Consider the following 27,625-nt stretch of genomic DNA (forward strand, 5'->3'; position numbering starts at 1 on the left):
AAGCCATGCTATTCATTTGCTTATGGTGGGTTATATTTTTAAAGTCACTCCTCATTTTATTACCATAGAACCTCCCCTTTTACCTTGTATATTTTTCATTTTACTTGCAAGAGCACAGCTTGAAAACAGTAATTTAACTGTTCCATTAGCTATTGAAAAAAGAAAAAATGTTTTCCCTTTTGTTTTTTGCTTCTTAAAAAAAAATTAAGTTCAATGTTTGTGCAGTTCCTAGGACAATGTGGTCATTATTTAGTACTAGCAGCCTAGAAATCCAAAATAATACAAATAAATTTTTATTGTGTCATCATTTGGTAGGGAGAAAATTATTTGGTTTCCCAAAAAAGTAGCAAAACTCACTACCTAGTAGTAAAAGAGAAAGAAGAATCTATTTTTCAGCACTGTTTTGTGCCATCAGAATAGGTGTCTCAGGTATTAGAGCATATCATGCTCATAATATCACAATGAGGATTCAGTATCACTTTTGGTTAAGAAAAAAAGAGAAAGAAAAAAAGAAAGAAAATTAAAAGTCCAACTAGAGGTAATTCTAATAATAAAATTTTGTTCTGAAAATGCCAATTATACTACAGGTCCCAGAATTCAGGGGCTGGGTTGCTTGTGAGTTTATTCCATAATAGTGAAAAATATTCAATTTAACTTTTTATAGTCAAATACTGTGTCAATTTCTAATTTTTTTTAAATGTACCACACTTCACTTGATACATTTTGGAAAGAAAAGCAATCTGTTATGAATACAAACAACAAAAATAAAAGAAGACAGAGTACACTCAAAACAGTTCACTATTCCATCAGAATCAGATTGGTAGAGAAAAATGACTGAGACAGAGTCAGCTTTCATCACTTTTTGGTTATATGGTAGTGTGAAAAAGTGAATTAACATTTCATGTGATCCCTTGAAATATTTTTACCTGGAAAAGGTAATAAAAATGTATTTGTGAAAGAGACCATTTAAGAGCACTTAATTTTGATTTTCTTATAGAAACATTTTAATATTAATTTAATATATGTGCAGTCTAAGTGGCTGCCATTCTTTCATAAAGAACTTTTTTCTTCACTATGTAAGATAATGTTTTTAATAATTCATTTAATTTTAAATTAAAATTTATAACGAACTACAAAGTTTAGTTCTGAAAGAAAATATTTTAACAACAAAAAAAAATTTCAGATTTTTTTTTATTTAAACAGCATAAAGAAAAGAAACAGTAAAACTTTCCTTTTCATCTTTTTACCAGTCATGTGCTTGAATTTAAAATCAAAATTAACTAGATCTTCCAAGTTGATTTTTAAAAATCATTTTGTATTCCATTAATTTCATCTAGTATGAGTAAATATGGCAGAACTTTGTATGAATTATTTACTCTTCCTGTTTCAATGGTTTTCATAAGTATTAGAAAACATGAAAGATTTAGTAGAAACTGATGATAGGACCAACAAACCATATTGAATGTATGACTTGAATTCTTTAAGAAAAATGTCAAGGGGCAGTTTAAAATTATCAGTCAAGTATTTAAGAATTATGCATATTGTGATAAAAGCACTTCCTTACTTCACTGGAAAAGTTACAGGAGTTTACCTGCTCAAAGTATTTTGTACCAGTGCACTTGTTCTTTATCAGATAAGTTCTACTATGGGGCAAATTGTCCTTTAAAAAAGACTCGCCTGAATGCCAGAAAGATCTCCTTGGTTAAATCCAGCTCACCTTTCTGTAATATGAATATTAAAATTTAACTCCACACAGTTATAATTTATTACTTCAATTAATTATTTAACTAAGCTTAAAAGGAAAAAAAATTAAATAAAGAAGGTATTCAGCATACTCGAGGTTGTACGTTACACTGAATTTTAAAAGTCAATAGATTTTTCTGGTAGAAATTGGTCTCATTACAAGGTTACTGCTAGTCTAAAATGTTTTTAGTCATTTATGTGTATTTTCACTTTTTTAAATTAACCATGTTTTATTTGTGTTTAAAGGTTGGTCATCTTTTTCCACACACTGCTTTATGTTTTCTGTTTCATTTTTGAGTGTTTATACTAGCTGCACCGAAATCCAATATTTTATCTAAAATTTTATCTAAACTGTTCTAAACTTTCAACTATTGGATTGAAAAATCCACATAGACATGCAACCATCTCCTTTCACAATGATAGAGCAATAAAAGGTGTTTATTAATGACATCTTTTTTTCAACAGTTATTGCTTCTTGTTTCTTGTTAACCAGCCAGAAAACTAGTGAAAAAGACACCCTTTTTTTTCCTTAAAATTTATCAAAGTCTAAAATTCCAACTTAATGAAAAATATTGCTGAAGGAAAGATATATAAAGCTTAGTCACAAGTACACCCTCTACTACCCTCTACTAGAATTCACTCTACTTATGGAAGATTTATATTGAACATTCGGAAAAATTTCTTCACCAAAAGGATTGTTAAGCACTGGCACAGGCTGCTCAGGAAAGTGGCTGAGCCACCATCCCCAGAGGCATTTGAAAGACATTGAGGTGTGCCACTGAGAGACACGGTTTAGTGGTGGACTTGGCAGTGCTGGGTTAACAGCTGGACTCCATGATCTTAAGGGTTTTTTGCAACCTTAATGATTCTGTGATTCATCACAGCAAGTGAGAAGCAAGGCCGTGTATTTATGCAGGGATATAACCCACAGACCCCATTTCAGAGTGAATTTGGATGCATATGAAATGGCTTGTTCTACAAAGTTGCTTGAGCTACACGGGAAGGGCAGCGTAACAGTGATTGATGACTGACCTTCCATGTTGGACTGCCTTGAATGTTTATGATGGAAGGCTTTTGAAGGCCAGTGTTTCATTGCTAAAATCCTGGCCTTTCAAATGTCTCATGAGGAAGAAGGGAAGCTTTATTGTGCCTCACCAACCAGAAAAATTTAGCAGTCTGCATCAACAAAGAAGTTTGCACTGTATTAATACATACAATCTAAACTAATAACATAAAATCAGTACTTAAACCACATGCCTTGCTAATTAATTTCTACTTTATTTCTTACACAGTCACAAAGACTTCAGCCCGTCAAGATACAGTACTGGTTCTGGAAACGATGCAATGCTTTCAGAGAACATAATGAAGAAATCTGCATCAAGCTTCCCATTCATTCTCTCTTTTCTTGCCCTTCCTTTGTATTTCTGTAAAATGTTAATGTGATAATTTCACCAGCACCATTTCCTAAGCAGTAAAGACTATCCCGAGACAGTTGCAGAGTTCATCTGGTCTAAACAGTTTGCATAGCCTGAACTCCACAGTCACACTGGGACTTCACAATGTTGAGCTTGCTGGTTTATATTGGCTCTGACTTTCTGACTTGATCATCACTGAATTCTGACTTCTTATATTTTACAGTACTGAGTTTCTGGATAGGATTCACTGTGACCCCACTGGAAATTTTGATCCTTGCAGTCAAAGAAAAACCTCTAGCTTAAAAAGGTGAGCTGTGACTGCTGTGGGGATGTAGATAGAGTTTTAGATACCTCAGATCTACAAATAGAAACTGGTTTTTTAATCCTCTTTCCTGAGTAAGAGACTATGTCATGCTGCCTGTTAAGTTTCAGGAATAGATGGGACACTCTGGCTCCTCTGAATGAATGTGGAATATGAGAAGAGGGAAAAGTGGTTGGATTAGATTTGGGCTGAGTAAATGTTGATCTTTCCTCACCTGCTCTGTACAAGTTTTCACCTTGCCGAACATTTTTATTAAATTTTAATCAAAAGCACAGAAAAGATTGTTGATTGTAGAAATGTCTAACCCTGCTCTAAGCTCCTCTGCTAAGTCATTTTATAGATGTTAACAGTGCCACACTGACATTGAGTTCAATGTTGTTTTACAGCCTAGGTGTCCTACAAATTATCACAAAACACAAGAGCATAAAAGAATTCCATGGCTACATAAATGTGACAGACCCAAGACCCCAAACCTCTAAGAGATACTTGAGGTTGATTTGTGTTCAGAAGGTTCCCTCTGCATTTGTTTTTCTTGATGCTAGTCTTCTGTGAGATTACAATTTGGTTATGGGGGGATCTTGTGCTGAGACTCCAGCCTATGAGTCTGTCAGGTATATGTTTTGGGGACTGTAGAGCTGCATCCATAGGATCTTTGATCACAAATAGATGGTCTGCCTCCTTTTTGGAAGTCATACATGATCAAAGAGATCCTTCATTTAGAGATGCAAATGTTTCTGTCAAGATCATAAAATACATACAAATGACATTTTTTTACAGTCCTGCATTGTACTTCAAAGGAGCGCTTTTTTAAAAAAAAGGTCATGACCATTTTGATATCAGATACTCTTATTTGTGAGTGGAAGGTCAGCAATCTTTTATTCTTCTGACTTAAACAGCATATGAATATGTGTATTAAAGCAAAGATGAATCTCTCAGAATGAGGAAATGAATTTTTTAACAGATGTTAAAAGGCTAATAAGTCCACAACCCTTAGCACCCAGTCCAAATACCAGATTTTTATATTGCAATAAAAATTTACCAGATTTCAGAAAGTATGTGATCTCTTGAAAAGAAAAATCATAAGAAACTTGGATCAGATGTCTATTATTTAAAAAACTTTACAATCCACCAAAGACTGTTTTTGGCAGGGAAGTAGGAAATGAGTTGGAAAGCATTAATAAACTTTCAGGATACTTAAAAACACCAGCTTATGGTACTTGATCTATAAGTGAACTCTAGATTACTTCCATTTTTTGTAAAAAAAAAAAAACATAAGCTTAGAAAAAAGAGAGTTTATCTAAGTAAAAGAAAGAAAACAGAATGCAGGGAAAGAAAGCTTAGCTTGGACAAAAGCTACAAAAGACAGAAAATTAAGTACTTGATTTTTTTCTTTTTTGCATTGAATTTGATTAATACTTTCAGAGTTCTACAGAAGGAAACAGAAAATTGTGATAGGATTCCATTTTAATTCATTTAGATGTTACTGAAATCCATTTTACAATAAATTCATAATAAAGTGTCAGTCTTGTACAGAAGCACAAGAAAGGTATGTCACCTAGTTGGTAACAGTAAAGCAGGGTATATAAACTTTGGGGATCAAAGAATAGATTCCAAAACATGTTTGTTCCAATGGCATGACAGGTCAGAGGACTGCCATGATGATTTTTTCCAGTCTTAAGGCAGACCTACTTTGCTCTTCCATAAAAATGTTAAGTGGTTCAAATTCAGTGCAATGTTATGTAGAGTGAGGAAACCCCAATAAAAAATACCCAGCCTCTGAAAACTCTATTTCCAAAAATGGTAGGAAATTTTTTAAATCAGCCTAAGACTTTAAAAAGTTTTAGATTTCCAGAATTCTTGCTTCTTTTTGATAAAGGCCTGAAAACTGTTTCTGTATATTTCTGGAGGGGGTTTTGCTTCTTCTTCTTTTTCTTTTAAGTGCCCAAACAAGCTTTGAAAATTCTTTCTCCTTTTATTTAACATAAACTTGTCAAGACTCAGCTGGTTTTCTTGAAAGCTTTTTCTGAGGATTGGAAAGCATGTTTTGTGTGAACTCAAGCACCTTAATTGAAAGGTGTCTATGAGTGTACTGAAGCCTTAATAATGCTGTGTTTTATCCAGAATGTTAATTAGATGTTGTGCTAGATGGGTATTAACAAGAAATAAAAGCAAAACAGTTTTAAAGAGTACGTCTATAAATTCCCTACCTTTCAACTTTCCTTCCTGTGATCTTTTTTCCAGTTCTTCAGTCACATTAGAATTGTATAGGGTTGAAAATATTTGCATTGATCATTAAAACAAACCAAAAATAATTTTCTTAAGAAAAATGCCCCTGTCTGACTACAAATGTTAACAATATACAAGAATGGGATCAGGACAGCAGCTTGTTTTCCTTCTGCTGTGTCCTTAACATAATGCTAATAAGACAGTTCTCTGTGACTATATTAAAGCAGCAGGCAAAGCAGATTTTAATAGATAAACTATGTCCAGTAGAAGAACTTGGATATAAACCTTTAAAAGACTAAAATAAGCCACTTTTCTATGTATGCTGATACAGTAGATATCAGCCTGCCTAGATAATTAGATGCATATGACTATTTTCTGCACTGACTAGAATGAACTCAGAAAAAACATTTCTAAGGAATTTGAAAAAGCTTTCAGAAAATGCTGCAATAAAACACCTCTGACCTCTGACAGAGCACCCGTAGTAGAATGGGAATTCGTTCCACTGGAAGGAACGATTTGCTGAACTAATAATTAACTATATTTGTAACATAGAAAGAGAAAGAAAAATTGGGTGTAAAAAACTTTAGGAGATGCAAGTGGTCACCATTCAATGAACACCTGGAGTCTACTGCTTCCTGTGAAGCTAAGAGGAGTCAGAGGAAATACCAAATGTTTTTTTTTTTTTTTCTACTGCTCTTCAAACAGGCTGATAAGAAGCGTATGGTCAGCAAAGAGACACTTTGGTTAAAAAGTTTCTTTTCAATTACAAGATGCTTGCTAAGGCTTCGAAATTTTGATTTAAACTAATATAGGGAAAATAAAAAGAATTTTAACCCAAAACAAATATTATTAAAACATCATATACCTGAAAATACATCTATGGAGTGCAGAGCAGTTTTGTGTTTGTTCTCTCTGATTATTAATATTGCTATGGCAAGCCACTATCACAAAATTCTCAAGAACTAGCAGCGCTGTTCTGAAATATGACTGCCTTATATTTTCCAGAGTAGAGTCCTGCATGATTAGTACTGCTGAAGACAAAGAAGGAGCGGACTCCTAATGGAAAAGTTGACAGTGACACACGTAATTGGATAATATGGTGCAAAATTCTTCAGGACAGACAGGCAGGCAGACAGACAGGGAGGGAGTGAGAGACTTTTTGAAAGCCACTGCTATTGAAAAAAATACCTGTGATTTAATTTGGATAATAATCATACCTAACATCTCTGCTTGCTATCATAATAGCATAAGTCTTATTTTTTCCTGCACCACTTTGTGAAAACCTGACTTTCCAAGGCCATGCATTCCTCAGGCATCACTTAGCAGAAGGCCAAAAATATATGACTTTTTTTTTTTAAAGAAGTTCCATTTTTCTTCAGAATGATAACTGAGCCCAGAGGTGACCCTTATACACAATTGCAGTTATTCAGGTCTAAAAAGCCAGCAAATTCACATGTAACCATATCTCCCAGCTTCAACAGTAGGGCAGACTGTCAGCTCCCTCATCTGTCAGCACTTGTTCAGGCTGGTAAATGAAGACTGGTGCATACTAGCAGTATCTATTTGCTACAGGATATGCACTCAAGAAAGTCACGAAAAGGAGTTTCAAGCAAAGGCCAAAACCAATCAGTCATTTTCTCCTGTTAATGATAAGAAAAGCAACATAAAAGAGAGGTGCTTGTCCCAAAGGTGGTTTCAGTAGCAAACTGTCACCAAATAAAAATAGTTAAAGTCCTAATGACTGTACTAATTCAATACAAATAGCCAGGTTCCAGTTAGCTTAGCATTTCCTCTTGCTAGGCCTCAGGGAGGAAAAACAGAGGTCCTACTGTTTAGAAGACAAATCGTGTGCAACTTGCTTTGGGTGAAAAAAGATATGCTGAAATGGTGGGACAATCAGTGCCATATTGCTTCCTTGGAGCTGAAATCCTCAAAAACCATGCTGCATCTCATTAAATTAGCAAAAATCTTCTTGCTGTTTTGTTTCTCTGTGTTGTGAAGACTCAGCCACAGCTACAGCCCCTCCCATGCTGAGTGTATATTTAATAAACCTTGAGGCAGTGGAAAGCTGGGCCGTCACCCAGGAAGACTGGGAGAGGACAGCCAGGCAGAAAGGGAGCAATGCAGAGAAGCTCTGCTTGATGAGTCTCTCCCAGAGTGAAACTGGCTGCTCTTTGTAAGCTTGCCTCCTCCATTGCCCAGCACCAGAAGCTGAATCTCCGCACAGGGAATTGAGAACTGTTAAGACCTACTGCTCCGACCTGATACGATTTTACAACAGACTTCTGTTATTCAAAAAAGCCACAGAATGCCAAAGACAGTGGAAAATGGAGTTAAAACTCTTCAAATCAGGAACAGATTGTAGGGAATGACTGACTAAGGCTCCACTGGTGCTGCCCCACATGACAGGTATGATCTCAATCACGTTAGGTGCAACTGTGTGTCTCTTCACATCTAGAGAGAAGCTGTCCCTGGCTCTGTAAATTCATTGTGCTTTTCCAGTACCCTATACAACTTAACAGTAAGTTGAATAAACCAGTAACTTAAGTTGAATAAACCAGTACCCTAAGTTGAATTAACCAGTACCTTATACAGCTGGTTTATTCAACTTAATCAGATAGCTGAAAAGGCAAGATGCTTTGATAGTTATTTTCAAACCCATAAGTATACAGTAGTATGTTATAATATTTTAGAAACATTTTATATACATAAAATATAAAAAGAAGTGCCTTGATTTTATGACTTCCATTTACATATTTTCAAGAAAATATACTAGTCAGAAACTAAAACAATTTAAAACATTTGACTATTGTCCCCCAGTTTCAAAATAATTATAGCTTTCTATGAAAATTTAAAATCAGAAATTAATAAGTGTTCCCACATTAAAGTGTTTATCATAAAAGTATTTTCTACATTAGTTATCTGTATATATATATAGAGAGAAGGGTTCTATAACCTTTCTTTTTTAAAACAAAGGATAAAGAAAACCCTTTCTATACAGTCAAACTTCCCTTCTCATAACACTTTTTCTAACACTACCTTTTTCAAACACTATCTTTGGGACATTAAAAGAAAAAATCAACACCAAAAACATTCAAGAGATGCTTTCAGTAGTGGATGCTCTATTGAACTTCCATTCCTCTTTCATTTTTCCCTGTCAGCCTCTTGCACTGATGTCAGTAATTTACCTTAGGTTTGACTTGCTTCTCATACTGCCTCTCTGAACCCTTACACAAAAGATGTTCAGAAAGAGACTGTGCTGTAGTGATTTCATTCAACCTAGATGTTTGATTTCCACAGCTACTTCAGATCCAGCTTGCAAACTTCCACTCTTCAGACAGCTCAGAGAAAGGATACTTTTCCTTTACAGCCTGCTGCCACTGTCATTCTGGATATAAATGCTTCCTGTTGTGTTTCCCCTTTCAACTTACAGCACTCAGATAGCTCATAAAACTGTGGACGTCTTTGTCTTCCCCTGGCTCTTTCCTCACATGTAACTTTCTGGTGAACTTATTGCCCTGCTCTGAGATCCTAGCCACCTGAGTATGGCAGGTAGCTCTGAAGAGGGAGTGACTGTATTTCTCATGACCTAGATCCACTTATGACAGAAATAAGGACCATCATGAGCATGCTGTGCTACGGGTATTATGCCTCTCCATTTTTCTGTGTTATCACTCTTCATTCAAGATAAGCAATAATATATATGAGCTCTCCAGCTACAGTCTAGAGGAACCTCATCAGAAAACAAAACCTGAGACAGAGTTTTTAAGGACAATTTCCTCCCCTCCATTTTCTCACTTCCAGGCAAATAGAAGTAGTACTCTGTCAAACCAGCAGATGTCTTCAGGATCTGCACCTTTCTCTGGTGAAGGCATGGAAGATAACAGTGTCCTTTCAAGGTGGCAAATTCTTAAGTGTGTTAGAGATTTATGAAACACTTCACAGAGTGGGCAATTTCCCTTTTAGAGGTTTGTGAGCAAGTCAAGTGAGCAAACAGATATTGTGATCCATCCTTTACATAGTGCAGCTAAATGACAGCATTGAATAAACTTTTAAGAATTTTAAAAAAATGTCCTTCGAGATCTATAGAAAAACTGATAAATTACTGTAGCAGTAACACTTCCTACCTTAAGTCTGATTCTGTCTTCTTTTACTAGCAAGAAGTGGATATCATTCCTTCTACACTGGAATGAAGATCTCCTACTCTTGTGTTTTGACATTTTATGTGGATGATTCTAGGGTCATTAAATTTTCTCTCTGTTAAGCTAAATAGACTGCTGGAGTATATGTAGAATATTTTACAGCTTTCATGGCATGATTCAACCCTCTCTGAATGCTGTCCAGTTTGTCAGCATTCTTCATTTGTTGTGCATGCAAGCAGTAGGTTCAGAGTTGCAGTAGCCACAGAATCACAAAGGCTGAAGGGAACCACAATGGGTTATTGGGTCCTATTATTTGGTACCTGCACAGGAAAGAAGTTCTTCTCATATTTAGGTGGAATTTCCTGTGCATCTGTTTCTGCCCTTTGCCTCTTGTCCTGTTGCTTGACACCACCAAGAAGAGCCTGGATCCACCCTCTTGTCACCCTCCTTTCTGATACTTGCAGACAAGGACAGCTTGTTGTCCACCAGGACTCCCAAATCCTTCTCCACAGAGCTGGTTTCCAGCAGCTCAGCCCCCAGTCTGTCCTGGTGCCTGGGGTTATTCCTCCCCAGGTACAGGACCCTGCATTTACCTTTGCTGAACTTCAGACAGTTCCTCTCTGCCCATCTTTCCAGCCTGTTGAGATCTTTCTGAAGGGCTACCCAGCCCTCTGGAGTATCAGTGACTCCTCCACAAATAATCATTGGGATGTGAGTGGACAAGTAGCCCACAAGTCAAAAGTGTGCCCAGGGGGCCAAGAAAACCAATGGTATCCTGGGGTACACCAGGAAGAGCATTGCCAGCATGTCAAGGAAGATGATCCTGACCCTCTACTCAGCCCTAGTGAGGTCAAGTCTAGAGTGCTGCGACCAGTTCTGGAGGGCAACAAGTATGGTTAGGAGACTCAAGCATCTCTATTATGAGGACAGATTGAGGGAGCTGGGCCTGTTCAGCCTCTAGAAAAGATAACAGAGAGGGGATCTTGTTAATGTATACAAGTATCTGAAGGGAGGGTGTCACGGGCATGGAGCCAGGCTTTCCTCGGTTCTGTCCAGCAGTAGTACAAGAGGCAATGGGCAGGAAATTATGCACAGAAGTCCCACCTGAATATGAAGAACTTCTTTACTGTGTGGATGACTCCAGAGAAGCTGTGGAGTCTCCTCAGTGGAGATATTCAAGAACCATTGGGACACAATCCTGTGCCATGTGCTCTGCTTCAGCTAAAATGTTGGACCAGATGATCTGCTGTGGTCCGTCCCAACCTGACCCACACTGTGATTATGTGATTTCAAATGCACTGGGTTTAGATCAAAGAATTGCATGAGCTTGTTTTAGTCGTGTAAATGACCAGTCTGTTAATAATCCACCATGATACCTAATTCCTTTTTTTTGAGAAGACAAGGCGAGGATATTAAAAAAAATGTATCTTGCATATACAGTTGGGCCAAAAGCTTAGAAGTGTGTTCACCTCTGAACTGAAGAGAGCTCAGAGACCTTCACTCATTAATGCCCACATCAGTACACAGTATATTGAATTTCTCAAATCAAGTTTAAAAATATTTTAGGAAATTAATTTCTAAAATTAAATTTCTAAATTTCTAAACATATTTGTGCCCTTTTATTTCCAAATAATCTTATACTGATAAAATTGATCTAATTCATATTCAATGATGTCCTTGTTTTTTTCATAACTTATTTATTGTTTGTGGGGTTGCCACATTTTTATGGCTGCTGTCATTTATTCTTTAGGCTACATTGATGCTTGTTTTCAGTTTTGACCAAGCTGATTTGCTGATAGCATTTTAGACATCTAGTTAAAAAGTTGTAAAATACTTTGAAATAACTATTTAGTCTTTTCCAACTGAGTTTTTTTCTCCCAGTTGATTTTTCTCATAATTGGTTTTTTCCTTTGTTAAACTGGCCCTTTTAAGCACAAGTTTATATCTCATTTGTATGTCTTTTATTCCTTTTGGGTACTATAGTGAAATCAAGTTGCAGTCATTTGCACCCAAGAAACCACTAATTTTTAGTCCTGTGATCAGGTCCTCTTTATCTGTCAAGGTGAGGTAAGACAAAATTCCTCTGTGTAAGATGAAACACTCTCTAAATTAATAAATTGTCATCTGTAATTTTTAGAAATCTCTAGGATGTTTCAGTACTGGCAGCCTGAAAAAAACCCAGCATATGCTGGGCAGATTGAACTCCTCCCCCATTCCTTCCCTTTTCCTGATAAAACATTTTTTCTTCCTACACATAGCAAGGTACTTGAGAGCAATCCACAGCATGGTGAAGAAAGAAAGAGGAAAAGGAAAAATTATATAGGTTGCTTAATTATCCTTTAAATACAGATTCAGAAAAGGGGATGGTAGGGATGTGATCAGCTCTGGTCCTAGATTTTTTGCCTGGGTGACCTTCTTCCTTTGCTTCCTACTAAATGTCCATAGAAAAAGAGTATCCCCATTTAGACAGGTGTAGCACAGGGGCTTTTTTTGTGTGTCCCAAGGGTGGAAGGAACAACAGACAGCATGCCAACACAGAAGCTGTTCCAAACCATCAAAGCATCTGTCTCTGAAAAGCACATAAATAATACATTTCTTCTGAATGTATATGTGTGATAATTTATTATATTGTCACATTGATTCATGATGCAAAATTATTTGCCTTAAGATGATATCATTTAAATCAGAGCTGGATGTTTTTCCTTCTCAACAGCAAAATTATCAGTAAAGGAGAAGATGGAGTTTAACTGAATTCTGGTAACTTGGGGCTGAGACTTGATTCCAAATATGTCCTTTTTTATTCACAACAACCTTCCATTTCACTCTCTTTGTTGTCTGCATCATTGCCTTTACCTTTCTGTCTGACATCGCTCTACCTTCCAAACTTGATTTCTGTGTACACTGAACAAACTAGAAGCTTGGGCAGGGGGAGGGGGGACAGTTTATTTCTTTGTGCATTAGTTTTGTTCAGATATGTAAAGAAATATAAAACCCAGGAAATCACAGCTCAAAATAAAGACAATAAACATAATAAAACCCTAAGGAATTTAAGTTGTTTAACTCCATCTGTGGCTACTTAAAGATGTATAACTGTAGCACTGGTAACCACATTAATGAGATTCTGAAAATTTGTGAATGATGAAAGTGATGAAGATTGAAATAACAAAAAACTGAAAATAATACTTGGCATTGAATAAGTAGATGAAGAGAATTAAGTGCCTACAACTCCTTAAATTCCATTCATAGAAATGGGATTCATGAGATATCTACCATTTTGGAAGCACCTAGGAAAAAAAATCAGCTAACATGCAGCTGGTAGAAACAAATTCAGTAAAGACAATTTAATTCTTATCACAATTTCGTGTCCATTCCCTGAGGATCACTGAAATAAAATAAAAAATACAGTAAAAATTGCAAAACTACGTTGGTCCAGTCTGCATAAAAGCTTTCTTTTGAAGAAAGCCTTTTAAATGTTCAATGAGTGTTGCTGAAAAATTATTTGGAGGCAAATACTAAATATACCAAACATATTTTATGAAAGTAATATAGCTGAAGATAGTTTATCAAACTTAATAATTAGAAATGGAATCAGAGAAATTGTGGGATAGGATTTTTCTTTATAATAAGAATCATCATTTGGTATTTACAAATGGATTTTAGGAACACAATTATGAAAATGATAGTTGTGTTTGATAAATTAAACAGTTCTACAGTAATAGCTACATAATTTTTAAAAATATCAGGAAACCTGTACCCTGTTGACATATTCCAAGAAAAAACAACATTCATTTCCCTTTCTTTTAATTAAATTTTTAGTTCTTGAACTGTGGACACATATCATTTTACTTTTTATCAAAGATCACATGAAATTGTGTATGAAACTACATGCATCACACTGGCTTTAAATTTGCAATTAGAATGGTATGTTTAAGTTGAAAAGTAATATCTGAATCATAAGATTAAATGGAGAAATGATAAACAGGTGAAAACTTGCTAAGCAAATTATTAAATTAGTATCAAATTGTACATTCCATGACTATTGCAAAGGACAGTAAGTAAAGAAATTGCTAAGGGTAAAATTAAATAAAACCTCCCTGGTGTATACAAATTTGGCATAAGGAGAGGAACATAGGTAAGAAATGAGAAAAATCTAAAGAAAACAAAACAAACAAAAAAACCCATAAAAAGACAAATTTGAGAAACTTTTCCTTCTAGTGAAATTGTGAAAAGGTATTTAAATAAATACTAAAAAAATAATAATTTTGTGGTTTTGCATTACTACAAGTACTGTTCCATCTCTTTGTAGAAAAAGCCATTAAAGAGCTGTAGTTCTTGAAATGAAATTTTAAATAGAGAAGATCCTCTAAGACTTCAATTGCAAATGAATTGCAGCAGTAGCATTTTTTTAGACTGGAGACATAAGCTGCACAGGTTTCTTACCATGATATAACTGAGACATATGTCCTGACCTCCAAGTCCTTTCTTTGAGGAGCTCCGTGACAGCTTTGACAGTAGACCTGTGTTCTACTCAAATGCAGGAAGTCTCACTACGAAGGTTTATTGGAAGCAGACTTGACTACAAATACTATTAATGCTACTGCTCAACATTTTTATTTCAGTTGCTCCAAAACAGTTGAGACTCTCCCACTCTTGGTGGCATTTGGACTAATATGTATTGCTGAGGAAGGAATGATGTTTACATCTACAAAAGAATCTGCTACCAGAGTTTTGTAGTACTATTAGAAATCACAGTATTACATTATTTTACATTATGACAAAAAAGAAGAGTTTTGTGCTGTGTTTGACAATAAAGTTACTGTGGAAAAGAAAGAGCTGAATCATGCTTGTTTGACTATTGCTAGTTACCTCAAATCCCTCAGATTTCAATGTTACCAGTTTCTTCTCTAAACTGTGAGAGATCATTACAGCAGTGTGCATTTTCTAGAGAATTCTTTCAAGACCTTTTCAGACTGCCTGTTTCTTCTCTTACACCTTTCCCTTGCTTGTTCAATTCCAAATATTTTTCTTGACCTTTTGGCCTGCAGCTTCTTGCCGCAAACTGCAGAGAAAGCCTAGACCTCTGGCTCCTGTTAACCATAGACATGATGTAATCCTGCTTACATTACTTCACTATTTTTTTCAGTATATGCATGTATGTACATATTCTGCTTAACTAGTCATCTGGGGAAGGATGTGAGATCATTTTTTAAGATTGGACCAGAATGGAATTTAAGGGTCGTTTTTATAAGCAAGTGGGCAGCTGCAGTTAACTCTGTATGAGGCTAATCTCTTGACATTTTCTGAATTTTAAACCCTTGGGGTGCAGTTTTTAATATCAATCTATATGCATATTTACAACATTCTAAAATATAAACAAACCAAATAAAGTCAAAGATAAGATGGTACAGAAGTACTCAGCTATTGCTAGCAATTCTGAGCTTCCAAACACATCCATGGGCTCTACAAATCTGCCTGGATCAGAATGTTATGACACTATTAAATAATATGTCATACCAGAAACCACTCTTGACTGTTACAAAATCAAGAAACAGGGTTAAACTTTCAGAAGATTTTTTAAAATTAGTGGATTTCAAAGAGAATTGTCTAAGTTTTAAATTACATTAATCTCAATGTTCCAAAAAAGCGATAAGCCATAGTAGCAGCCTACTTAGCCAATTTTTATAACTATGGATCTTTATTGCATTCCTGTCATTCATACAGTTGCAGTACATGGAGAAGGCAATTGGTTTCATCTTATTTCACAAGTGGCAGGAAAGAAGGTCGAGAAGCCATCTTGCAATACAGTTAATATGGCTCTTCTCTGCTTCTAATCCCAATGAGGCACAATCTGAGAGCATTAATTTGTATAAGCAGTTCACTGCCAGGCATGTAATACTATGACTGTCCAAGTACTGTGCATGTGACATAGCTCACAAATATTAATTTTTTTCCAGGACATTGACCTTGTACCTCTATATATAGTCAATACTCACAGAGACAACAATTATATAATTTCATTAAGCAAACACACATTTTTCGTGTTTCTGTATTCAGTTGGATTTATGGTAGTGATAAGAACTGCGGTAGCTCCTTTTTCATTCTTCAGTATCTTGCTTTACAATCCAAGGGTCTATCAGAAGACAATATTCCCTTCAGAGATTTTTTTGCCCTCCAGCAAGCTTTTCTGACATCTGCAGTGGAGCTATGAGATTCTTTAAATAAGGAGCTCAAATAAGCTTGTTACAAAACAATTTTAACTTAAACAAAAATTACTTATGGGAAAATAAATTAATTTTAACCCCTGAACATCTAATATTATTTTACATTACAGCTATAGCTGAAATTACCCATTGTTGCTAGTCAAAATCTCTGCAGTTGTGTATGGAATCCACCTTACTTTAAAACTCTCATATTAATTATAAACCTTGTGTAGGAAGTCCGAGGAGCCCTTGTTGTATCTTTTATTTAAATTTCCTCACAGACATATTTTCTTTATGATAATTTTCAAGAATGTCTTAGTGAGGATACTACATTTTACAAAGCTGTTTTAACATGAGCCTAGGCAGAAATGATACACTTCATTCAAGCAAATTAAAAGAAGAAAGTAGAAATTTGCAAGTAGTCTTAATTTCACTGCACTTTTAAGTAGGAACCTCTGGAGTAAACAAGTTGTTTCAGTAGAGCTGTCCTAAATTGAAAAGGCTCCATATGCTAATTTTAGAGGTGCTCAAAGTAACCAGACATAATTTCAACAAGTCTGTCATTAGCCCTGATTTTTTTCTTTTGGTTTCAACTGCCTCTATTAATTTCTCAACCTGTCAACTTCTATATAAAACAAGTTTTGTCATTTGAAAATATATTTTCACCCTTCTTTTTCTCCATATACTTGGTTGTGGCCGTAAAGAGATTTTTTTTCCCCCCTAAGTCTTCTGAATTCTGTATTGAAGTGAATGACAGGTACTGAGTCAAAACTTATTATTTTTAGTATAAACACCTTTGTTCTACACTTCTTGATCAACAGTGTTTTGAAAGAAAATAAACTTTTAACAAAAAAAATTATAAACTGGTTCTGTCTCTATGTCCTTTCTTACAAGACTGAAATAAACCTTTTATATATTTTTGAGATCCACTCCACTTTCTGAAATACCCTCAGTTTTCCCTCATTTGTACATATATATAGAGACATGTAGAAATTATTAACATGCTCTATATTTTCCTTCTCAGAAAGGGTCAAGGAGCTGAAATTCTTTTTCTTTTTTTAACCTATGCTCTTTATGCCCCGCTTCCAGTGCTAATTGTACTTTCTCTATATATTGAATAGATAACATGCAGCATTATTCTGAGTTTCTGACAAGGATAAAAGGCTTGTGAAAAAAAACCTCCAAGAACAACAAAAACAAAAACAAAAACAAAAACAAAAACAAAAACAAAAACAAAAAACCCAAACAAACAAACAAACAAAAAATTAAAAAAACAACAACAACAAAAAAAACCCAACCAATAAAAAAAGAAACCAAACTAAATTGTCAGGAAGCAATATATCTTTGGAAGCTTACACAGAATGGAGGCACAACTGAGGCTTCCCAAAAAGTTCTGCTCCTGTTCTTTTGAGCTTCCTGCATTGTTTAATAACGTGACCTCTGAAGATATCACTGTTCTTCACTTTACTTCTGTTCAGTCATCTACGGATCATTTTCTCATCATTACTTTAACTCCTGAAAAATTCATCCTAACTTCTCAACAAAAATAAAAAGAGCTATAAGGTACAGTGAGAAATTCAGAATCTGTCATGTTTAAGAAAGGAAATATGAAATTAAAAGATAAGATTATTAAATGTGTTCACCTGTTGTCTGAAAAACTCTACTCCTCCAAAGGAAAATGTATGGTGAAAAAGGCAAATATTATAACAAAAATATAATAATTATATATTATAAAATAAATATATAAATACTTAGTACATTGTATATAAATACATCGTACATTGGCAGTAAAACCTTTTCTATCTGTGCCATAAATATATGAGCTCAAGATTAAGCTCCTTTGTAGTACTTGTGTTTACTAAAAGAAAAGCTCTTCTAGTATCAAAATTAAATCCATGCATGCATTAAAAAAAAAATTAAATATAACACAAAATTAACTACAGGAAACTCCAGCTATAAATACCATATAGAATTTCAAAAACAACAGTGGATGGAAATTATAAAATATTTGACATTTAAATTCTTGAGAAAGAGGAATTTTGAAAGACTAGGTCTAATGATGGATTAATGAAATGAAATAATCTTGTCTTCAAAATGTTTCACTTACTGACCTTAAAAGCCATCAACTTGGTACAGCTAATTTTTATACAATAGACTGAAGAAAAAAAATTTATCAAATTAAACAAACAACTTGTGTGACTAAATAATTCTGCAATTATTTTAAAATTGAGGGTTTCTTTGCCTTCCAAAAAGAGGGAGGGAAGGAAGGGGTTGAAATTTGGTGGAGTGTAATTTAAATTTGTAATTTAAATCAATATATAAAGCAATCAAAGAAAATTTTAGATAGCGTGTCCTTCACTATTGATTTTTACCATCAAGTTATAAAGCACGATTTTTCCTTATTCAAATATAGAAATATTTTAAATCTGAATGTTAGACTTTGCAAAACAAAATTAGATGTTACAAAATAACCTGATCATCATTGTATAAAAGTGATAGTGCAGAAGAGTATGAGGATAATGTTAACAACTTAATGTTATGTAAACCACATGCTGGAAATGTGGAAGAAAAATGCATTTCTCATTGTTAGTTCCTGAAACATGGAAATATTATAGCTGCATGCAAGATAACATGATGATTTTCTGGCTTGTCCTCTGTAGGAGTAAGGGTCTTCTACAAGATTTGTGAAAATAGTGACAGTCATTCCTGAATGTTACTTGATGATCTAATCAAAGTGGAAAGCTGTTCCTTTTGGAGTCTGAACTTCCTTTGACTTTCCTGATTACATTCCTACACCTCCATGGCTTTGCAAACAACACAGGCAATCACAAATTATGTTATTTTTTTTCCATGAATATTCTAAGTGATTCAAATATTGCATATGAAGAAAGACACGCTTTCACAATTTTACTCCAGAATTCCAAATATCAAAGTGCCTTCTCACATAGACATTACCGCCTTTACATGATCTCCACCTGTACATGCTGGGGGCTTCTTTTTGTTATGTCTTGTTTCGTTTTATAATTCAAAGAACTAACATCATCTTAGGAAATATAATTCTTAGGGAATCTGTGGGCTAGAACTGGATATTAAACCCTTAATCTTGCTAATAGAAACCTATTGTTCTGTGACTTCCAACAGCACTGAGTTGTCTCCACACTGGAGATTTCTGCTGCTTGTCCTACAGAAGCACTTCTCAAAGGTGACAGTGCACATTCCTCTCATCACAAAAAGACCCAAAGAAGGTTTGAGATATTGGAAAAAGCAGTTGGCAGCAGCTCATTTCTGCCAAGGAGGAGGTCTAATGCCTTTGATTGTTTTAATGCCTGGAAGAAGCTCCAGTTCCCCCATGAGCAAAGAAAAAATGTTTACATTTATAGGTAACTACGAGACTCTTCTCTTTTTTCCTCCTCTGTCACTGATTGAGAAGAACATGTCAATACAGAGATTTAAAGCAAGTCTCAAAGAGGTCTGTTTGAGGCTCAAAGAGCACCTCAAAGAGGCTTTGCCCTTCCTACCGTTCTGTGACTGTGATTGAATGATCCAAGAATGAAGCACCCCTGGAACACTGAAGTGAGTAAGCATAGCTACACCTATAATTTCATGGAAAGGAAGCCTACATAGGCATGAAAAGGATTGAGAAGTACAAGGGAAACTTTCAATTTGTAAATATGCACATGGGTGCTAAGGAAGGTGAACTGGTGTACTTGTTTTCTGAAGACTTGCAACACTAACAATTACCTTTCCATCAAGAGACCTTTACACTTGGGGTTGGGAAAAGTAACATCCAGACCACCTGTTGGGAAGCCTGTGTTACAAAGCTTTAGGATTTCATTCTGTCAATGAAAATAGTTGGTTAGTTTTATGAAACACAGAATTGCCTTACCACTAATTCATTACTCTAATGAGTGTGTATTGAAAAAGTTTTCACAAAAAAGAACTTTTCTCATACTTTGAAATTCAAAACAACAGTTTGTTCCTAAAATTGGGATAATTTCATTTGCAGTAACAAAGATTTTATGCCACTTTGGATTTATAAATGAAACCAGCTGAATTTAATGAAATAAATTTGCTAGAGCAGCAATTTATAGTAATTATTTCAGTGGGGGTCGGCATGGCCACAGTGGTTTTCCTGAGCCTTACCATGGGAATGGACTCCTGTACAGAAACCTTTCAAAGTCAAAGGAGATCTAAAGTACACCCAAGCTGCTGATTTTTTGCCTTTACATATGCCAAAAATGTGAGGAAAATTATGCCCATGTGTCTCAGAAGAAAAAGGAGAGGATATTTAGATTAGGGAAGTGGTAGCAAGAGCTGATGAGCACAAATCAGAGGAGCAGATAGATAAACAACATTTAATAAATTATGGAAAAGGCAAAGAAGCTTTTGGACAACTTAGGCATTCAAGCTCTAGCTGGCTATAAATATAAGCAAACTAGAGATATGATCAATAAGATTTGTCTGAGAAGTTTCAAGCAGTGGTTTGACAATAAATAATAATAAAAAAAGGTTTGATTACCACTACCCCCAAAAAAATTTATATTATGCATTTTTTTTCTATTACAGTGTTGCTTACACCTCCACTTATTTCCATACACTGGAACATAGGTTTAGTTTAGACATTTCAAGCAGAAATCACATATTAAGTTTAAACTACTATCAAAAGTTTCACAAATGAGATGCCATATATATAGATCTGTTTAGAGAATTTCAAACAACTCTTAACATCTCTGAAAAAAAACCTCCAAAAATATAAAAATCACATTTCTAAAGCATATTTAGTTACACCAGTTGGAAGCATTAAAAATAGTTTTAAAATGACACTCTGAAAAGCCACTACTGTAAAGATTTGAGTCTGCCTAACTGGTACGTCTAGACTCATTAAATGTCAAAATACTAACTGCCTCTTATTTTCAGAACACAGAAATGTATATTTTTCATGTCACAGATGCCAGAGGTGAAAAGCAATTTAATTCCAAACTGGCATGATATTAAAAAGAACTGCTGCAGAGATTTCAGGAACAACAAACCCACTTCAGACCTCAGGGAAAGCCTGCAGAGAAGTGTCCTTACTAAAATTTAAAAAGAAAAGCTTTGAACTACAGCATGGAAACAAATACGGACATTTTCTCTGAGCTCAAAAAAATAAAAAGAAAGAGAATAGATTATTCCAAAACGGAAATAAGGTCCTGGCACATCAGCTATAAAAAGCTCACAGGACTAAATATGTTTAGTCTCTTCCCTTCATGTTTAGCTTCAGTTTTGACTAAGAAAATGTTATCCTTTCAGATCAATAAATCTTGGTAATGTTCTCTGCAGAAGTTAATTTCCACTTTATTCTATACAGTGGGGAACACAGTATGAGACACTCAAAGATTTATAAAGCATATTGTGGGGCTGGGAAGAGCCACAGGTTAAGTGCAGATCTTGCCTCTTGAAACTTCAAAAGACAGAGAAAGAAAAGTGAAGGAAAACAAGAGCCAAAAAAAGATTCTGACCAAAACCAGCAGTTTAGGATTTTTTTTCTTACACTAAAGCTCAAAACACCTAACAGTGGTTCATTAGGGAAAGAACCCTAAAACTGTATTTTTTTTTTTTCAAATACGAGTTTTTAAACACTGGGCAGTACTCCCAAGACTTGGTAACTATCAATAGGCTGAAGACCACAACCAACCCTGTTATGACTTATCAACATGAAATAAGGGCTTCACAATCTGGCTTCAACTTAAATGGCACATATCTACCTCCTCTGGCTTATCAAACTCTAATAATAGCTACCTCATCTCATATGACATTTTCATGTCAGATGGAAAATGGCAGCATAAAACCACAGGGAAATATAGTTTTGGGTCCCCATATATATAGGGTAAATGGTCTTTTGGAGAGAGGACAAGATGATAGTAAAATGTTTTGGTGCTAAGCTTGGATGAGCAACTGTCCGTGCAATTTCACTGCAGCCTGCCTGACAGAGTCCTGTCAGAGCTGCACTGTCAGTGCAAATGACATCCTCCCAGACACGTTTGGAGCTGACTTCTGCAGCAGATCAAGGATGGTGAGCACAATATATGAGCCTGACTTCCTTGGAAAGAGAGTTTTCTTCTATAAAGGTACAGTGTGCCACCCACACTCTGGATCAGAGAAAAGGTGCTGGGCTTTTTATGTGCAAGTATAGGTGAGATGTATAGCCAAAGGAGTGAGGACAGCACCAGATGGGTTGGTGGGACCTGTGGAGCCTGTGGGCTTTAAAATGCATGTTCTCTATAGGAAATCACCTCTCTCCTGAAAACCTCAAATAGAGTACCCTCCTAAAACTATCACCTTCCATACATTTAGGCAGTTTTATGGAGTTTTACTGTGAAGATTGTAGGGTAGGAATACGCAGCTGAAGGCAGAGATTTAGGTAGTTGGGATGTTGCAGAATGAAACCAAAATTAATAATGTTAGATGAAACAAATGCTACCTGGGCCCACCTGAATGTCAACTCCTACACTAAATTGGAATGTTAGTCTGGAGGACTAGTGGCATTGGGCTCTTCATTCCTGTTCCTGTTGGTGATAATGAATGGAACTAGGTGATCTTGAAGGTCCCTTCTAACACAAGCCATTCTGTGATTCTATGACTCCTTTCAATAATTTCCCAGAAGAAGCAATGAGCTTCTGGGAGGTTTGTACAGTGATCAGCATGGCTTGCTGGGGTCCCGCATCTCCCCCTGCCCAGGGGTACCAGAACAGGCACAGAGCTGAAAAAGGAGCCCACAAGGCAGGAGAGAACCAAATAGAAATGGAGAGGAGTTTTTGTTGATTTCTCAGGTAATATGTGCTCTTGATTGTCCTGATATGTTGAAGAGAAATTGTTAATTTTTTTCATTTAGCATGATATAAGACTTCAGGACTCACTCCGCAAGTTTTATTTATGTGAAGAAAGACTTGCACAAATAGTCCTGGTAATACTGGTGACTGTATTTACATCTGTGCAAGCTTTATTCATATTATCATGCACATTCATTTCTGGTTTGCAGACACTAAAATAAAGGGAGTGAAAGAAACAGTTTGCTGGAGAAGAAATTATTATTTTATTTTTTTAATCTAAGAGCACTTATTACTTCTTACTAATCCTAAATGCTTATTGCAAATACAAATATTTAATTAACATTAGAGTTTATCACTGTAATAGGGTATAGATTACCATGAAGGCAACATAAAACATTACTGCACAGAACTGTTAAAAAGGTCTCCTGATTGGCTCTGCAGAGCAGTCTTGTGCACCATGCTTTTTGCAGGCTTGTTTTGTAGGAAAACTCCAAAAAGTGAAAACTTTTTTCACCACTGATGGGTGAAAAAAGGCAGAAGAGAGCAAAGAACTCAAAGAACAGAAAATATTGTTGTATTGTTCAGACAACAAACAGACACTTAAGTCACTTAAGTCTGGCTTCCATTATTTCTGTCACAGGTAAGTTAATAACCATGATCCACTGATTAAACACCACTAGAAAATAAGAGCAATTATTTCCCTTATTCACAAAGTATTTATGATATGAATGTGTAAAAATTTTACCTAGAACGCAGAGAGAAAAAATCGGTTTACAAACTACACCTCAAGAATTTCTCAATTTTATTCAAAAAGCAAAATTTTCCACCTTTTCTAATTAAATGACGTCAGGAAAACTGCTGGTACCTTTCAGAAAATTACGAGCATTTTGAAATAACAAGACAAAATTTTAAAAAAAAGTTTCCAGTGTGCAGTATGAATTCAACTCCTTATTTTTCAGTTAAAGTATAGTTGTAATAAAATTTTCATTACTCATGAGATATAACAACTTACTTGACATTGGATGACGGTGTGGGCAAACAGACAAAAAATGCAGAAGCAGTCCTAGTCCAAATTGTGGTACATATTTTGAGTACTTAGGAAGTCAATAAAACTTTTGCAGTTTCTGGCTAGCTTTTCTTTGATTTTCCCCCTGAATATTACAGTGCTGGGGAAGATATGTCCTATGGATCCACTCACCTCCAGTGTTGATATTTTTCCTAAATGCTACAACACCAGAGAAAGCATAAGGAACAAGCCTCAACTGATGCTACTTTATCCTTTTCTGTGTCAGTGCTATACAGATAATTTTTGTGCCTTTTCACAATATATAGTAGAAAAATTAATTACTCTGATTCTCCCTTTTGTAGAACCGTTTCTGGAGGAATGCAAGGATTATAATCTGTCTTCCCTGTAGAGCCTTAGAGGAAAAAATCATGAAGAGCATTGTTAGAAAAATATCTTGTAACAGGAAAAGAATAGTGTTGGCAAAAAAAGTAGGTTTCTGCCTTACTTTTTATTACTTAATACCCCAAAGAGTAAGCAGGAATATGCTTGACTTTAAAGAATTACCATAAATTATACATCCTACTCAGCCTGAAGAGTACACACACACACACACACACACACACACACACACACACACACAGAAGCATCATATTTGACTGCAATTCCTTCAGTGGACTATCACAGGACCCCATTTACCTTCTGCATTTTGAGGTTGATCACAGCAGCTCCAGTTTAATTTATATTTTTCTTTTCAACTATATTGTTGCATGTCTGAGCCCATCTGTGTTTCATCCTAATTCTTTACAACTAAAAGAACACTAAAAATGTAACTAGATTATTTAAAAAATGGCATTTCTAAAGGTCCTCTGACTTTTGCTGAATTCAGTGATATTTAGGCCATATCTGCCCTATTCAGTCACTTCAAATTTCCAAACAAATTAGAGAAGTAAACCATAGATAGTTTTTTGACTTTAAAAAGCACTTTTCTAGAAAGTTAGAACAATGGAAAAAAAGTGTTTCAAAAAACAACTACTGCTCATTATTGTAATGTCAGAAATAGCACAGGAGCCTGAACTGTCCCATTTCCCACAATTTTAATCCATTCTTTTTCTTTCAAATTTGAGGATTAATTTATTGCCTTTCCCACTTGAATTATGATGTCATACCACAAACTAGCTATGCCAGAACATCAAAGAAATGAACAGATCACCTAATTCTGTGATCTTGACAGCAGTGTGAAGAATATTTTCATGAGTCCTCTCTCTCTACTTTGTATGCAATGGGAATTGTCTGACATTTAGTAAATGCTATAATCTTGATTTCTAGAATTCTGTTCAGTGGTAGTAAAATTTGTCTTCAAACAATCCACAATGTAACTGCTTTTTCATTTCCATGCATAGTTAAATTTAAGTTTGATCTGCGTGGGTTTGTAATCATGCTGGAGAGAGGGGTGGGGGGTTTTTGGGTGGGTTGTTTTTTTGTTTGTTTGTTTTGGGTGGGATTTTTTTGCCTGTTGACCAACAACAATTGGTTTGGTTTGGGGTTTTTGTCCCCAGAGATGTATGACCTGGGAAAAATGAGTAAAGTGACAGAAACCTCTTTCTGCAAAAGAACAGATTTTCCTTTCATGGGCTATTTAAACACTGTCTGCCACACTGAATATATTCTCATTCTTCCTTGCTCCAATTTTGCAAGCCAAATCTGCTTCAAACAGAAAAGTAATATTGAGAAACTATATTTAGTCTTGTAATATGGCATAGCAGCAGGAGAGGGTCTGTCAATCAGCTGGAGTTCTGCTCTTTCCTTGGTTGACATTAGCTGGAGAATCTCTTTTCTTGAGAGGTGCAGAATCTAAAAATGATTCTGTAAATCTGACGCTGATATTACAAGACTTCATTGAGGGGAAGCCACCACTGCTTCATTTGAAACACAGATTGAAAAACTTGTCAGCTTTAGAGATGAGACACAGAAATATGTTCCAGATTTAGAGAATGTGTTTTGACATTTCTGAAGACTTTCAAAAAACTTCCAATTTACTACTATTTTCATCTTACTTAAACAATGATAAAATCACACACATATTTATTTTCTTTTTTGGAAAAAAATATTCCATTTTCAGAAGCAGAATTTGGAACATCTAGTTTCCCAGGAAAAAAACATGTTCAGGAAAGTACAATTTTGTTTGGTTTTCATAGTCCACTGGTGATTGCCGGCACCTGCAATGAACACTGGCCAATATGCTTATCTGCTCCATTTGATGAAACCAAATCAATAGAGAATCCAAATCAGGTGCCATAATGTCTTAAGTAGAAGAATCCTACTACTCACACGTGGCTCCCCGTTCTCAATGATGCTTTGGGAATGTGAGGCAGGCAAGCTCATAGGTCGATGCTGAAAGGTATGACCCTGTTGGCCCCATATTTTGAAACATGCCAGAAGCCTGTGTACAAATAGTGCTCTTTTCCTCACTTCACAAATTTCAGCAGTATAACAAGTCCCTGAAGTGAGGAAGAATGCAAAGCCTCATCCAAAGCATCACAACAAGAAGCTGGAAACCCTCTGGAGATCTGCAGTCCGCCAGTGCCTCCACTCTGCTGATCTTGTCTAAGCTGTGCTGAATGAAGGTCAACCTTTCAATTAATGCCTATTCCACCGTAGCAAATTACTTTTTTTTTTTGCCATGAATTGATATGATATAAGAGACTTTTTTTATTATTAATAATTTAAAGGTTCTATCTTTATTCCCTTATCCAATGGCCTGCTTTAAAGCATTAGTGGAGAATACTAATAGGGCTACTTTCACATGGGATATGTTGGTGTAAGAGATAGTACCTATAATAAGGTTGAGCATGAGGCATAGGTAATCCCCAGGTACTTTGTGATATTTGATTTGATTTGTGGTCCTTTGCAAAAGAGGCAAAACATGCTTGAACCTGATAAATGTCCTGTAAGAGAAAGAAAAATGTCTATTGGTCAGAGACCAAAATTACTCCCAAGGGGATGTGTTGCTTTAAAAAAGAATATTTTCCATATCCAACTTATTGCTAATAGCACAATGAGCTAGAGGAAGAAGCAGAGAAAGGTCAGATTTAGATGACTCTTCAAACTGCTTCTATTTAGCCTGTAATAATGCAGTGTAATAAAGTTTTACAAAGAACAAATTCTTTCCATTAGTATTTTATTAACAATTATCAGGTTTTGAGTAGTTTAGTTAAAACACTGCTCCCTCTACATTTATGCTTATAAAACATGCCAGTAGACTTCAGAAATTTTTATTTCTATTTTCCTTATACCTTTTCCTGATAGGAGTCTATATTTTAATTTACAGGTTCACAATGCCTAAAATTTTGGGATACAACTCTTGCTTGTCTGCAATTAAATTATTGCTATGAACAGCACTGCAGCTAATGCAGCATGTCTTTAAATTGCATTCTCCAAGGCTCAGACCAGAAATTATGGAGAATATTTTTAATAAAGACAGTAGACAATGTTTTCCCAGTTCCGTTTGTCAAACAAAAGGTTTCTTTCTCATCAGCACACTCTTGACTTGGCATCCAAACCCTCGCAACATGATGCCCTTGGGAAAGAAACAACTTGAAGATTCTTAGCATCGGAATTTTTTGTTATCCATGTTTTTCTGTTTGGCTGCAAGTGCCTTGTAGGTTGTGGATGTTAAAACACTATATTTTTGAAGAATAAATACTCATATATATATAAAATAGTGTAATTTTGGGTGTTTTTTTTATTTTTTTTAATTTTAAG

The 27,625-nt window shown here is 35.4% G+C and overlaps 1 long non-coding RNA gene across 1 annotated transcript; it reads left to right on the top strand.

Annotated features, from left to right (window-relative positions):
* The first annotated feature begins 22,689 nt into the window (after positions 1-22,689).
* On the top strand, positions 22,690-27,310 carry LOC135289021 (uncharacterized). The gene is made up of 3 exons (XR_010351811.1): positions 22,690-22,857; positions 26,347-26,487; positions 27,192-27,310. It is a non-coding gene; the product is annotated as an uncharacterized LOC135289021 (long non-coding RNA).
* The last annotated feature ends 315 nt before the right edge of the window (positions 27,311-27,625 follow it).

This window comes from Passer domesticus, chromosome 1 (assembly GCF_036417665.1).
Source record: "Passer domesticus isolate bPasDom1 chromosome 1, bPasDom1.hap1, whole genome shotgun sequence".
Classification (NCBI taxonomy): Eukaryota; Metazoa; Chordata; class Aves; order Passeriformes; family Passeridae; genus Passer; species Passer domesticus.